We start from the raw sequence: 16463 nt of genomic DNA, 5'->3' as shown, positions 1-16463 counted from the left end.
CCAGAGATTAAACGACGAGGATATAAAAAGCAGTGACTGTAGGTCATTGTACGGCCTTCAACAATGAGCAAAGCTATAGATTTAAACGTATTTCATTTCATTGATATGAATATTTAGTTTGTAGTTTGATTGTAATTGTCAAAATGTAGTACACACGGGATATCACATCATAATTGTACGGCGATGTTGTTTCTGTATCGTGGTTAGACCGCACGATGAACCTATTAGTTTCTTTACTCTCTGATGGGTAGTCAACTAATTGGCAATAACAAATCATCTGCTTATTTTCATTTAAAAAGGCCCAAACCAAATTATTAGTTTGCTAACATGTTATCATTTATACAACAATAGATAGACAGCAACTGTTATTTAAATTTTGAAAAAGTAGAAAAGGGTGCTTTGATTTACATTAAGCAAAATAAGAATGGGAGTTAAGTATAGGAAATAAACTCATTATAGATACCAGGATTGAAATTTTATATTTACGCCAGACGCGCGTTTCGCCTGCAAAAGAAGTGACGCTCGAATCGAAAAATGTTAAAATGGTCAAATAAAGTACGAAGTTGAAGAGCATTGTGGACCAAAAATTCCTAAAAGTTTTGCAAAATACAGCTAAGGTAATCTATTCCTGAGGTAGAAAAGCCTTAGTATTTCAAAAAATCTAAGTTTTGTCAACAGTTAATTTATAATTATGAACATATCAATGATAACTCAAGTCAACACAAAAGTGCTGACTACTGGGCTGGTGATGATATCCTCAGGGAAATAAATCTCCACCAGCAGTGGCATCGACCAGTGGTTGTGAATAAACTTATCATAGATTCCAGGATTGAAATTTTATATTTACGCCAGACGCGCGTTTCGTCTAAAAAAGACTCACCAGATACTCTCGAATAAAAAAATGTTAAAATGGCCACATAAAGTACGAAGTTGAAGAGCATTGAGGACCAAAAATTCCTAAAAAATTGCCAAATACAGCTAAGGAATCTATTCCTGAGGTAGAAAAGACTAAGTATTTCAAAAATTCAAAGTTTTGTCAACAGTTTATTTATAATCATGCGCATATCAATGATAACTCTATGTCAACACAGATGTGCTGACTACTGGGCTGGTGATACCTTCGGGGAAATAAATCTCCACCAGCAGCGGCATCAACCAAGTTGTTGTAAATTAACTCATCATAGATACTTCAGGATCATCGCGTTTATATTTGATCCTATATTCCTTTGATCAAAACAGAAAAAAAAATGTGCGGATACGTTTAAGATAGCAATGACTAGATATTGTTCAAAATATTTCATCCTCAAAATCAAATCAAATATATGTTATTGCTGATCAAAGCGCCCACAAGGAGCAGAACAAAAAACATTAATAACATACAAATGATTACAAGTGATCCTCATTATTACCGTTGTGTCATGTCGGCCGTGTGGTTGACCAGCGAAATCATCAGACACATAATTAAAAAAAATATCCCAATGATGATTGTTGCCATGTTTGGTTCGAATCCTCGTAGTTTCAAAAGATTTTTGTACAGTTTAATGGACGTAGGGCTCTAATCATAAGTTATGATGTCCCTTACATGAGTCTTTACAGTCACCTGCATTAATTTTGTTAGATTTCTTTGTTAGATATAATTTGTTGATATAACCCATAACTTAAGTTGTCGATTCAGGGTGAACGCCGTAACACAAATGTCTGGCTAAAACCGGTGCTACATGTGTAGATGCAACCGTTATATGACGTTGCAGTGGGCTAACAATTTTGGCTCTAAATCGAAGGCCTGTATGTGACTTTAAAATGAAGAATAGCTGTTCCTTTGCTTTTGATTCCCATGTGCATGAACTGATTCTGTGTCATGCATCACATCATATCCTTTCTTTTCCATTATATTGCAATTCGTCATTTGAATTTCCTTTGATACAAGTTTATGGTAAACAATGAATTCTTAAATTAGACATCAGAAGATTGCTAAAAAATTTCACATCGTTATATAAACATATTCTTTTATAGCGGACTATGCGGTATAGGATTTGTTCATTGAAGCGGACGAACGGTGACCTATAGGTATTAATTTCTGTCTCTTGTGAAGAGTTATCTCATTGACAATAATATCAAATATTCTTTTGTTATATCATACGGTCATAAAATATAAACTAAAATATTGACGTATGACAAGTATTTTACTTCAACTATTTGATCAACACCACTGTAATGTTTTCTATTGATGCTTATTTGCAAAAAGAACAGTAATCAATGATCAGCATTGATCGGAAAAGAGTTTACCGTAAAATATCTCCCAAATGATTCCAAATAGTAGTCATAGACATATTAATGTTGCAATATTTCACACGAATCGGCAGAAGTATGCGTATTTACCACTTCCTTACCAATATTAAAGCGGAAGCAGACCATCCATTGAGACAAGCTTAATGGAGATATAATTTTGCCTTTGCTTAAATTATTAAAAATGATCATCTTTACAGACAGTCGAGAACATCGTTCAATGAATAGGAATAAATAAATGCATGTTTATATATAATATGTTATATGTTGTAAAGAAAAAAATAATAGAATTATATATCATATAACTACAAATTGATCTTTAATACCACAGTCCCAATGCGCCCGTACATTTCGGATATACTGAGATGTCTCAAAACAATTTTAATGTTTAGATTCAAGGTCAATGTTAGTAGCCTTTAAGGGGGCTCGCGGGTCTAAATCCTTTTTTTTTAATTTAATATAGGATTTCGCTATATTTTTCTATAAATGAACATTATCTTATACTTAATAGAAAAATGAAATAAAAAAATGGGGTCACCGTTCATTTACGCTTACAATCTGCCTTCGAAAAAACATCCATTTTTGTTAATGTCCTTTTTTTCCTGTTGAACTAATAGGAGAAAAAGCGGTAATATCAAAATAAAAAAAGAACTAAATTACAGAAATCGCTTAAATTTTACAATTATTTAGTTTATGTACAGACTATTCGAAAACAACAATAAAAATATAGGTCACCGATGAGTAAAAACAGATATTTCAATTTTAATACCAAAAAATGGCATTTTTGCACCAAATGGAGATAATTTGGAGCTTTTTCAACGATATCTACATTTCAAAAGTCACCTGGGACCAACACGAATTGATTTTTTGGAATGATTTTTGTACCATATGATAAAGTAACAACTACTAAAGGTAATTAATAAAATTTGTAATGAAAAATAAATGTTTAATTTTTTTCTGAAAATCTTATACCCGCGAGCAATTCTACGATGACGCTTTTATGTAGTAAATCTCAAAAGTCCATGTCAGAGGATAAAAAATTAATATTTTGAGAGAAAAAAATATGGTACACTGATAATTTAAAGCAAAATTAATATGGATATTATTTATTATTTGAAATTACATGTTTAAGTCATAATTATATACCCTAAAATCGCAAATATATTAAACTCTTGAGGGAAAAATTTAAAACGGAAAGTCCCTAATCAAATGGCAAAATCAAAAGCTCAAACACAACACACGAATGGACAACAGCTTTCTATTTCCTGACTTGGTATAGGCATTTTCTTGTGTAATAAATGGTGGATTAAACCTGGTTTTGAAACTAGCTAAACCTTTCACTTGTATGACAGTCGCATTATATAGACAACGATGTGTGAACAAACAGACATAGGTAAAAATGTCAGAACTGGGGGACAGCAGTCAACATTGTGCTATTATCGTAATCACTATAAAAACAAACAAATATGTAGTCAAACATTTACTATGGCACAAAAACACAATGACGGGATGTATAAGTACAGAGCAACGTCATATGTAACAAAGTAACACAAACTTCGTAACATTTATCAAGATCTGTCTCTGAGAGTTAAGTGGAACAAAGAAACATCAGAAAGCATCAATATTTTCCAAAAGGGTAAAACCAGATATGCCTTGTATGTTCTGGTCTACATGCAAAAACAGGAATGTCACCCATAGTGCTTAAAGAAGTATGGAATACGTACGCCGTCCCACGTTAATTTTATTAGCTTGAGGTTTCAAAATGCACAAAAATGATATATCTGAACTGGAAAAATAACAAAGGAAGATATTTAAACAATTCCAAAGACTACCAGAAAGAACTGAATTAATTTCAGCTTCCGGTCATTACTTTTCACGAAAATATACTTGATAAATATTAAGTTTGAAAAGACACATATAACATGAAAGGAAGAGTTAAACAAAAAGATCCGTTTTCAACATAGTACATTTATTGACAATGAAATGCATTCTAATGTTTAAACACACGGGAGAGAAGAAGCTTCCCGACAAAATACAGTTTGTAGAATAGTGCAATCCCGTTATGATTTTTTTTATAAATGTTAGTAACAACGTCTTGCATTTTTTTTATGTTATCTTGACAAACAAATTATATTCCAAAGTAAGCAATTAACCCTTAAAATCCTATACAGATTTTAAAATATTTACTTTCCTGATCAAAATTATGACACATTAGCCAAATAATGTGGGAGAATAAGAAAGATATTAAAAACCGTCTGTAATAAATTGTCAGTAGAAAGAGTTCATGCTGATCATGACATTGATTTATTCCTTTATATAGCTTATCCTTCGCCATCGGGTACCATTGAAACATTGAAACATTTTATTTCACTAAAGGCCTCTATAGGTGGATCCAGGGGGGATTTGGTTGATTATATAGGGAATCACTGAAGCATGACTAGAGCCCCCCCCCCCTCTAGGTCAGTCAGCGGGCCCCCCTTAGGTAAAGTTCTGGATCCGCCACTGGCCTCACATGAGGCATGATAGTACAACAATATAACAAATAAGATATAATGCATGAACAAACATATTTACAAATGCATGAATAAATGGGAAGGTAAATATCATTTGTAAATTGACATTACAATTTTACAGAACTTGGCTAAGCCAACAAGAACAAATTTATCTTTGCTGTTCATTAAATTAGAGAAACTGATAGTATTTTTAACTTTACAAATATCTGCAGGCAAAAATTTCAGCCTTTCGGCATTAAAGAAAGTACAATCGTATATATAATGAAATTCATCTCCTAGCACATTGCTGTTACATAAATCACATATTCTTTCTGATCTATCAATGCTATAAAATCTACCACATTCAATAGATAACCTATGACTACTGCACCTATATTTACACAAATTAATTCTTAGATCAAAAGGCAATGTAGTTAAATAATCTTCTAAACCAAACTCAGACTTGTAAATTCTATAATTTAAACATTTTGACGTATTAAATATCTGAGCCTTCCATTCATTTACAAACAAATTGTGGTAATACTGTTTCACATTTTTAGACAACTGACAATTTGTATCTATATATTGATTATTCCAGGCATTAATAAAACCACATTCAGATATAATATATTTTACACAATTCAACCACTTAGAGTGGTAAACATTACCAGAATCAAGTTGAACAGCGGTATACTACTGTTGCCTTTATTTATATAGCATTTCATACAATGTACGAGAAATTTTCTCTTTTTTGCCAGTAACAATACGTTTCCAAAAACCAACCATTCTTGCTTTAATATTAACAGACATTGGTACTCTACCTAGTTCACAATATACTATGCAATTAAGTGTACATTTTTTAACCTTCATTATATATTTACAAAATTCTAAGTGATTTAATAACATCCTTTTTCTCATACCCCCAAACTTCTGCACCGTACATTAATATAGGGCCAACCATAGCATCAAAAAGTTGTAACAATACATCTATAGGTAAATACAATTTTCTTGCCTTACGTTATACATAAAACATTGCTTTTCTGGCTTGTTGAACCAGTCTAGTTTTATTAACATGAAAAGTACCTTTTCTAGAAAATACAATACCTAAATATTGAAATTCATCAATAACACATAAACGGTCATTATTATATATAAAATGAACATTATCAGCCTGTCGACTTTTAAAAATATAACAACATTGGTTTTTTCAGTATTAACTTTGAGATTCCATGATTCACAATATAAATACATTGCATTCAATGCTGATTGACGCAACTGCAGATTCTGCAAAAATGACTGTGTAATCCGCATACAACAACAGATACAATTTAAAATACACTTCAATATCATCATTGTCAAACAGTAAATGAGACATATTACAAACATCATTCAGACATAAACTCAGTCAAATCATTAAGAAAAATAGAAAATAATAGGGGCGATAGGTATTCACCCTGCCTCACACCAATATTAAGCACAATACAATTTTTTTCTTCTAAATAAATACAAATCAATGAGACATTTCAAATTAAAGATATGATCAACAGTGCCATACCCCTTTCTGAAGCCTGCCTGTTCTTCGCATAATAATCCTAAACTTTCAAAATAATTGAAAAATCAATTATTCAAAATACATGTAAACAATTTTCCATAACAACTCAATGCTTCAATACCTCTATAGTTGTCAGCATTTGCAGGATCACCTTTCTTTTTTAAAATAGGGCAGATAAAACCCTTTGACCATGAGTCCGGTATAATACCACTTTCAAATACAATATTAAATATTTTAAAAAATACAGGCATAAGTGTACAAGCTGCATGTTTCAAAAATTCATTAAGTATCATGTCATCGCTACATGCTTTGTTATTTTTCAAAGACTTAATTGCATTTACAACTTCCTGTTCATGATTAATTACAGTATTATACTCACTAATATTCTCTGGTAATACAACATCAATATAATTTTCTACATTATTCAAATTTTTGAAATGGTTAAAAAATAAATCAAGAGCAACCTTCTGAGATACATTTTTACCTTTCTCACAGCCCTTGTTTAACAATGACCAATAAGACTTAGGATCAGTGGTACGCAAACCACGCAATTTACTTATAAATGCCTTCTGAGACTCGTTAAATTGAGTTTTCAAAGTTTTCTTGTACTCTCTACTTTTACATACCAAATCATCATAATTAATTGTTGAACGTACTCTATAGTAATACTTCTTAGACCTGCGATAATTTTTACGTTTTACATAACATTCACTATTGAAATACTTACGATGTACAAGAGTTACATTTTTTTTAAACATTTTTATCATTGATTTTAACAAACATATTGGCTTGTTCTGCCGCATTCCTTATAATATTAACACAATCATTTACAACATTATTGACAGTTACATTATCAGTATTTTGAGGATCAATATCCTCTAATTTATTCAAAAGTTCATCTATACTGGCATCGTCTAGGTTCTCCGTGAACACTGGTGCTCTGTCTCTGGCCCATATTGGTTTTACAATATACTCTGATTCACCATGCAAGGTGATTACAATGTTAGAGTCATTTGTATTGTCCATATCGTTGTCATTAACATTAGAGTTATTCAAATCTACATCAACAACACAAGTTAAATTTGTACACAAATGTAAACAAATAGGTTTATGAATATCACTAAGATCAAATATCAATACATTGCAATCAACAATCGATCAAAATAGATTTGGTGATACAATGGCATAATCAATAACAGAATTATTACAAGTCGCCTTTAGTCTTAGCCCAATATCCCTGTCATTACCCACTCTACCATTAAAAAAGAACAGTTCTAAACTTCTACATAGTTCTAATAATTTTTTGCCATATTTATCAACCTTATGCTTATCTTGAGATTGTCTTACAACAGGGATACCACATTCCTCTAATATATGTAAATTATTAACAAGACTTTGCTCAATATTTGAGTCAAGAATATTATTATCAATGTCAACATATTCATTAAAGTTACTACAATGTGCATTGAAATCACCAAGTAAACAAATTTGTAAATCTGATTCATTTATAAAATTTTCAATTTCATTAAACATGTCAACACTACTAAATAAACTACCATCAGGTGGGATTTAAACAACCCCAAATAAAGTTTTTTGAAACAATAGTTTATCATCAATGGTGAACCATAATACACAATGACTAGATCAAGTAAATGGGTCCCTTACATGGACATAGTTGCATATATATTCTTTTACATAAACACAAATACCACCTGATTTAGATGTACAATTTTGCCTTATAACAGAGGGTAGTAGCTTAAACCCATTAACCTCAACATCATCATATTGATCAATTTTAGTTTCAGTAAGACATATTACATCATATCAAGACACATGAATTCAATAAAATCTGGATTTTTCAATTTAGAGACAAGACCACACATTAAGGGTTAAAATTTTGACATTTTTAAATTGCAAGATATTTTCATTTTCAAGCACTTCCTTTTGAATCACAAATTTATCATCACCGACTCGCTGTCTAGACATTTCCCGTCCGCGCTCTCCTACAGCTCAGTAAGTCCCAACTTTTTTTTATAATCAACGTCCACGATTCCTAGTTTGAATAGGTCGTCGGGGATGCGATCACCACCATTCTTCATAAAACAATGAATTTAACCATCACGCGTGTGTGCGTTTTTGACGTCATTATTTTTTTCTTACCAATTGAAAAGGTTTAAAACTATAAGGCGTCAAATCTTCGCTAACATATACGTCTTTAATCTCAGTTTGTATAAGTTCTTTCCTACTAGCAAGGAATTTAAAACGATCAGTGCGGTTTTCAAACTTTACGATCACCTGCCTGTTTTACCGATCTTTCCAGTCAAAACAACCTTCATAGCGGGAGCTAAAGCCATTAGAGCATCTTGCCTTCCACTTCCGGTATGCCGGTCACTCCGATGTGGTCCCTCCTCGACTGCTGATCTAGCGGGTCATCGCGTATTCGATGTTACGAACTCCTACCTGCAATCGGTTGATTTTCGTATCGTGAACCATTAAAGTTTCATCCCTACGGGCCGAGAAAGCATCTAAAACGGGCATCAGCAGTGTCATTACATTTAATGCGGTTTTCTCCGTATCCTGAAGTTTATCACTTTCCTTGATGAAGCGTTCATTGAGAGCCTCCATAGTCTCATTACCTGACATATTATCGTCCTTCATGTCGTTACACTTATCCTTTATAAAAGTACACATGTCCGAAAACAATTTTCCGCCATTGCCCTGTTTCGTAGTATTCCTCGCTGTTATTGTTGAATTAAACTATATTCACAATGTCTAGTCCAGAAAATATCATTCCAGTAATTAAAAATACACAATGATAAAGTTCAATAACAATAGTATCCGCAATGTTTAGTTGTTGAAAGGTTTAACAGTGATTCCCCTTACAAAAGCCTATAGCTGTATTAATTCCTAATAGACATTATGTTCTTACATTATTGCTAAAATCTTACATTTGGCCACCATGATTTGTTTGCGCGGCCAAAACAGACCCCTCCACCAAAAAGAAAAAAGTGCATAATACTTTTGTGGAACGAGAGACAAATTTTCTCAGATAATTACAGTAAAATGTGCACACTCTGTAGTTCTATTACACTTTAGGCGTGCCAATCACATATACTTTGGATTGACAAAGGGTAACGTGACGGTACCCAAATTGCACATGTTTTGACAGTTTTTTCAACTAAGTTTTTTTATGATCAAGACAAAAATTTCCATTTTGTGTTTATTTTGTAGCCGTTTCCTTCTTTATTATAAAGGTACACCTATTTGATTTTCAATCTATAAGGAATCATAGAAAATTGGTCTGAACTTACCTCCAAACCATCCCAGATTCTGTAATGAGGAGTACCCAAATTGCATCCATGCTTAAATTCGCATCGTCAAAAGAAAAGTCGAATAACAGAGCTTTTGTTTATTTTTTTCAAATATTTTGAACAATTGGATATTTGTCCATGCTTACTCTTCATTTTTTAAGAAATGGATACTTGAAACGTATTGTATTTGTTAATTTAAAAAAGATGACGTTTTGATGACGTCGCATGGCGACGTTTCAGTACATTTTGCTTTTTCAGTAAACACTTCATCTGTTGATAAATATATTGAACGTTTTGTGTATATCTAAATATTTTTACCTATGTTGAAAGACGTGCATAGTATCAAATCATAAAAAATACCATTTTTTTAGTCTCTAGGAAATCTTGTTAGATTTTCGCTGCTATTTTTGATAAATAGGTGCAATTTGGGTACTCGGTGCAATTTGGGTACCGTTACGTTATAACAGATATTTGTGCATTGCTGAATTTTAAAAATCATATCATGATTTCATGATTTTTACTGTCAATATGATAATTAATGCCAAGTGCTAAGACGTTACGCGCGATGTTCGTACCTCATTGGAAAATCGGTGTAGTTGGCAAGATGCAAGTCCAAAATATATAATTTTGTAATATCATATTCATTGCTATTGTACGTATTTTAAAAAATAATGTTTTTTTTAAATAAAAACAATTATTGTTGAAACTATGTTTTATACTGCATGCGACAAGCTTCATTTAAAAAACGGCTATTTTAAGGCTGTCCCGCGTAACATATTTCATTTATTGTAACCACTAAACTATGATTTTCGTCTAAACTATTAAATATTTTGAAAAACGGTTTTTTTCCATTATTTAACAGAAAGGTTCAGTCAGTCTTTCATGCATTTTTTATGACGTTATGATGACGTCAAAGAACACAAAAGCGGTTCCATACTAGAACGGCAAATCTGTCCCACGGAAAAAAAATTGGGATTACTGATTTTAGAATCCAAAAATAATTATCTTAAATGGAAAAAGGTTAGTATTTGTATTTACTACATCAATGTTAATTTACTTAATTCTGTAAATTTAGAGACAAATATCCTGAAAAATGATATATGGTAACTTATGAGCAATTTTTCAAAGGCTTACAAGATTGTCGCACCGCCATTTTTTGACGTACCAAACGAACTCAAGTAAAATGTACGTCAATTGTTTGCTTATCTGTGCTCTTATAATGGTAGAATTTTATGATTTTTTTAAATGTTATTTTTCTTAATTTTTCAAAAATATAAAACATATCAATTTTCGATAAGTAGTTAAAAAGCACAGTCGATTTTGCGGAGTCTTACAAGAATGTCGCCCTTGATAAAAACAACGTTTTAGTCGGAGTTTTGGTTTGAACGTTACGAATTATTTTTTTGATAATTCCAGAAATTATGAAAACTGTTAAGATATGAATATTTGTCATATTTGAATACTTTCAGTTGATCTTTGTATTAGTATATGTAACTTTGACCGAGACCCTATAAACTTTCATTTACAGAAGTAAAGAAATCTGCCACAGATAGAATAAAACTCTGGAAAGCAAAGAAAATTGAGAAAAATGAAAGAAAAAAACAAAAAATATTATTTGAAAAAGAAACTAAGTAATGAAACAAAACAGCCAAAAGAAACCCTTTCAATGACAAATTCTGCAGTAAAAAAGAGAAAAGAGAGAAAAGAAAACAAAAAGAAACAATTCTATCGCAAATCTGCGAAGAAAACTACCGCTATTGAGCAAATATTTCTATATCGGAAAACTTTCGCAAATAGAACGGAAAAAAGTCGCGCCTTTAAAAAATTAAAACAATATTTACCATTAACGCCGAACCGAAGAACTGCGGTAATGGCTTCTTACTTTAATAAGCAGTAAAAAATCACCGACAGTTTCCAATTTGGAAAAAATGAATGTTGTAACGCCAGAAGATAAAAACGACATACACCTAGGAAAGGCGGTTATCCACGATTTACGTGAAATTGTCGACAAAACCAAGTTATTAAGAACAGATGGTGCAAGAAACTGCAATCAGCATCATAACAGCGTCTACAAATGGATCAAATGTTCCAAATGAAAAGAAAAACGTTTTATTAGTAAAAAAAATAGGACTTCCTGTAAAACGAATTTTCAGCGGGAAAAAAATGTAAGAACCAAAATTTAAAGTTCAGAAGAGTCCTGTTGGAAATATATTCAAAGGAAACCCAGAAAAGACGCAATTTCCCCGGTAATAAAAAAAATTGCATATGACTTTTGGTTGCACCCCGACAATTCCCGGCCGTCCCCGAATAAAACAGATATTAAACGTGTTCGAATCGTACCAAAACAATTTTCAAAACATACTATACATATTTTGGATAAAACCCAAACAGAAATATTTCATGAATTCAGAATAAAATGTCCTGAGATCAGTATGAATCAAAGAACTTTTGAACGTTTTAAACCATTTTTCGTTAGAACAACTTCTCCAAAGGACAGACTCACGTGTTGCTGTCGTTATCATGTCGAGGCTAAGTCCTTATTTCTGAAGTGTATGGAGTTTAGAAAGAAACATATTCACCCGCAATTATCGGAAGAAGAAAATAATAAGTTCCCCGTATATGAGCATCTTACCGACATAGCGGTTGCTACTTTGTGTGGCAAAGACACAACACATGACTGTTTTAATAAAGCCTTTTGATAGAAAATGCACCGAATGTGGTGTGCGCTTACTTGATTTCTCCGATCAGGAACTTAGTGACCACCCAGAGGCTCCAACTGTAAATTGGAAAAAATATGAGTATATAATAGTGCATAATAAAAGAAAACTCACATTAGTACGAAAATGCTCAAAGCCGTCTGAAATGTTTGCACACTTTAAACATGTTCTAGATCATTTTGCAGGTCATCTATTTCGCGCATAATGGCAAAATGCTCAACTCAAATCTCTAAAGGAAAATTTACCCCAAAATAATTGTATTGTGGTTCATGACTATTCAGAAAACTATGCATGTAAGGAAAGGGTGGAGGTGCAATCGACATATTTTCAGAGAACAGAAGTTACGATTCATGTTTCGATCATTTATAGACATTCTGTTTTAGAGCTCGATGGTGTTGAAAGTTTTCCCGATGCTCCCTGTATCGTAACCGAACATTTCTTCGTCTTCAGTTCTGATGAAAAACATGACCAATGTTTTACTAGTAAAGTTCAGTCTTTGGTTAAAGAATATCTTGATTCAATTAGTTACAATGTGAATGTTTTTCACGAATTTACGGACGGGTGTCCCGTGCAATATAAATCTCGCAGTTTTTTTCGGTACATTGCGAAATATTTATGTTGAGAATAATTACGATCTATTTATAAGGAACTATTTTGAAACAAGTCACGGAAATGTTTTATTTATTGCGCGCATCTTATTGTCCCGAAAAACTAAGAACAAGTGAAGTTGACGATTGATGTGTTTCTTTTAGAAAAACACACAAAAATCATTTGAGGACAGTACTTCAAATCAGACAATTAGACGAAAAAAAGCAATTGTACCAGAGGCATCTGTAATTTATATTTCACAACAGTTAAGAGTGAATTCTCGATTTGCACTTAATCTTCCCGAAACCGTGCATCTGGACATACTATCTGTACTAGATGAAATGGATAGTTGAGCTTAGATAATGTAATTAAGTTTACTATGACAAATTATAATCTTTGATTTATTCACAAGAGATATAAATATAGATTAAGTATTTCATATCATTGGAATGTCCTTAATATATGTTATAGTGGAAAAGAAAGTGTAAATACATGTCCGATAAGCGATACGTTCCAAATAAGCTAGCTCCCGATTTTTGGTTTCGTTTTTTATCCATACAATCAGCAATAAAGGAATTAAAATAACTGTTTGTCATATACTGATCATATTTAAAGAAAAAAGAAAAAAAGGTGTCTTGTTTGCATACAAACAAACATTTTCCCCGATCAGTACATCAATTATAATAGTGTTTCAGGTCAATCTCAAGTTCGCCTCTGATGCGGGATTTTTCACTATGTTGAAGGCCCTTTGTTGGCCGTTGATTGTGTTTAGCCTTTTTGGTCATGTTGTTGTCTCTTTGACACATTCCCTGTTTTTATTTTTTACTCTAAACAAACAAACAAAGGAACACATGTTTATGGTCAATCACATAAACGTAAAAAAAACCCTTTAAAACACGACGTTTTGTAGATTACAACGTCGCGACGTTGTGTTACGCTTACACGTACGAACATCGCGCGTATGTGACGTCATACTTCATAATATTTTAGCGTTATTTTGCTTCTGGTTGTTTGCATAATAGTCAAGGTTTTCATTTATGGATTTTATTTGTTGAATTATTTTCATAATATATGGGATAATGAAATGTAAGCTAAATATAGTAAAATCGTATGTTCTAAAGGAGGTGTAATACTGTATTTTGATTATCATGAAAACTTTCTCTCAGGTATTTCAAGCAAACTTTATCTATTCAATGATAAATTCTAGACAGATTGTTATTTGCTAAACGCCCTTTGCAAATATTTTATGAATGTTAAGCAAGAGTCTAAAAAATAACAATACATACAATAAGTAGGTCCTGTTGTACAGGCAATCCGAAATGAAGATCGGGCAAATTAAGATTGCCACTAAAAATTAGGATATAAAAGGAAAGGGACAGAAATACCATGTCACCTAGAAACCCTCAGAGAGTTGTTACAAGGGTTCTAAACGTGCAGATTGACACCCTCTCTACAACAATGCATTGGATCTAACATCTCCATTCTGACTGTACGTGGCTGCGTACTTTAACATCCACCATAGCCAAACTTACACCCCACTTAGGCAAACATTTGCTGCCGATCGGAAAAAGACCTGTAGTAATCCTATTTCTTTTCAAATAAACTCATCATAGATACCAGGATCAAAATTTCATATTTACTCCAGACGCGCGTTTTGTCTAAAGAAGACTCATCAGTGACGCTCGAATAAAATAAATGTTTAAAAGGCCAAATAGAGTACAAAATTAAAGAGGATTGAGGACCAAAAATTCCTAAAAGTGTTGCCAAATACAGCTAAGGTAATCTATTCTTGAGGTAGAAAAGCCATAGTTTTTCATAAATTCAAAGTTTTGTTAACAGTTAATTTATAATTATGAACATATCAATGATAACTCAAGTCAACACAGAAGTGCTGACTACTGGGCTGGTGATATCCTCGGGGAAATAAATCTCCACCAGCAGTGTCATCTACCAAGTGGTTGCAAATAAACTCATCATAGATACCAGGATCAAAATTTTATATTTACGCCAGTCGCGCGTTTCGTCTAAAAAAAGACTCATCAGTGACGCTCGAATAAAAAAAATGTAAATCAACCTTCGGGCCAAATTTTGACTATTGTTGGAAATTGGGAATACTGTTAAGTAAGTTCGTTAGGAAAGTTATAAAAGTGTATTTAGTATGAATGTAATTTTCTCGTTCCATATAAGAGGTAATCCTTGTTTGCGTTCGTGACCTGAGTAAAACAACTCTCGGGAATGAACAATAAGTAAATATTTATTATATTTATACATAATGTAGTGTTGCATGATATTTTCTGTTTTACTATCTCCAGAGAGTTACTGGCAACATTAAAAGATCGATGTCGGATAAAAAATGAATTTCATATAGTTTTGTTATCCGACATCATTTCTGGCTTGAAGAATTAAAGCGTGACTAGAGGTGAAAGTTCTGGTGTATTTAAAGACTTCAGTAAAGGTCATATAGTTTTGTTATCTGACATCATTTCTGGCTTGAAGAATTAAAGCGTGACTAGAGGTGAAAGTTCTGGTGTATTTAAAGACTTCAGTAAAGGAGTGACTTTGATTGTATTTAAGGGGAATTTCTATTGCTTCAAATAGTCAGCAAAGAATATGTTACAATGGTAAACATTTTTTTCGATTTCGGTAATTAAAAGATAAACCCTTATGTCTAACAGTTTGACATATCTGAAGCATTCTTTAATGACCAAATGTCATTTCTTTCCAACAATTCTATAACTGCAGAATACAGAGACAAGAACGTGAGAAAGTGTTAAAAGTTGTTGAATGAAAACAAACCAACAAAATGTAAATACATGACGTGTCAGCTCTTAGAGTAGTTTTGCTAGTTTCAAATCTCCTTCCAGAGAGATCTAAAGTAGCTGTATTCTCTTAGGTGTCTTGTAAAGTTTGCAAACATGTATCTATCTACTTGCGCTGTTGACCTATTCATAACTTGTTATACTGTCTTCTACCACAGTAATCGGTTCCACTGTCCTTTCTCTAATATTCTCTGTGCTTTCCACTACTATTACTTTCTTCTTCCATTTTTTTTGGATGTGTCTCTTCCCTGATTTATTGGTCCAAAAGGATGAGGAAGAGGAAGTGGTTGAGCCTCAATCTGTCCAGGCTTGATCTTTCCATTTCTGGTACGTCAAGCTCTAGATCTAGATTATCGCCCTTTTTCTCAACCCTACTATCTTTTCCTTTATCATCGGAGTCCATACAGGTGGTGATATTATCCCCTATTTCACTTGATAAGTCATGTAATACTGATCTGCTTTAAGCCAGATTCTGTTCTTTTGTTTCAAGGAGCTTTGACGTTTTAGATTTGCTTGACCCCTGCATCTCATTTTCTTTATCATTAACATCAGTTCTGTCTCGATTTCTTCCTTCTGTCTCAGCTTTCTTAGTTTCAACTGTAATGCAAGTTATGTCTGATCTGTTGGTTCTTATACTTCTAACTGAACCCACCATATTATTTCTCCTTCTATAGTTTAATATTAGAAGTTCTTTTCGC

The sequence above is a fragment of the Mytilus edulis genome, chromosome 1 (genome assembly GCF_963676685.1).
Source record: "Mytilus edulis chromosome 1, xbMytEdul2.2, whole genome shotgun sequence".
In the NCBI taxonomy this organism is placed as follows: domain Eukaryota; kingdom Metazoa; phylum Mollusca; class Bivalvia; order Mytilida; family Mytilidae; genus Mytilus; species Mytilus edulis.
This window is presented reverse-complemented; position numbering follows the sequence as displayed.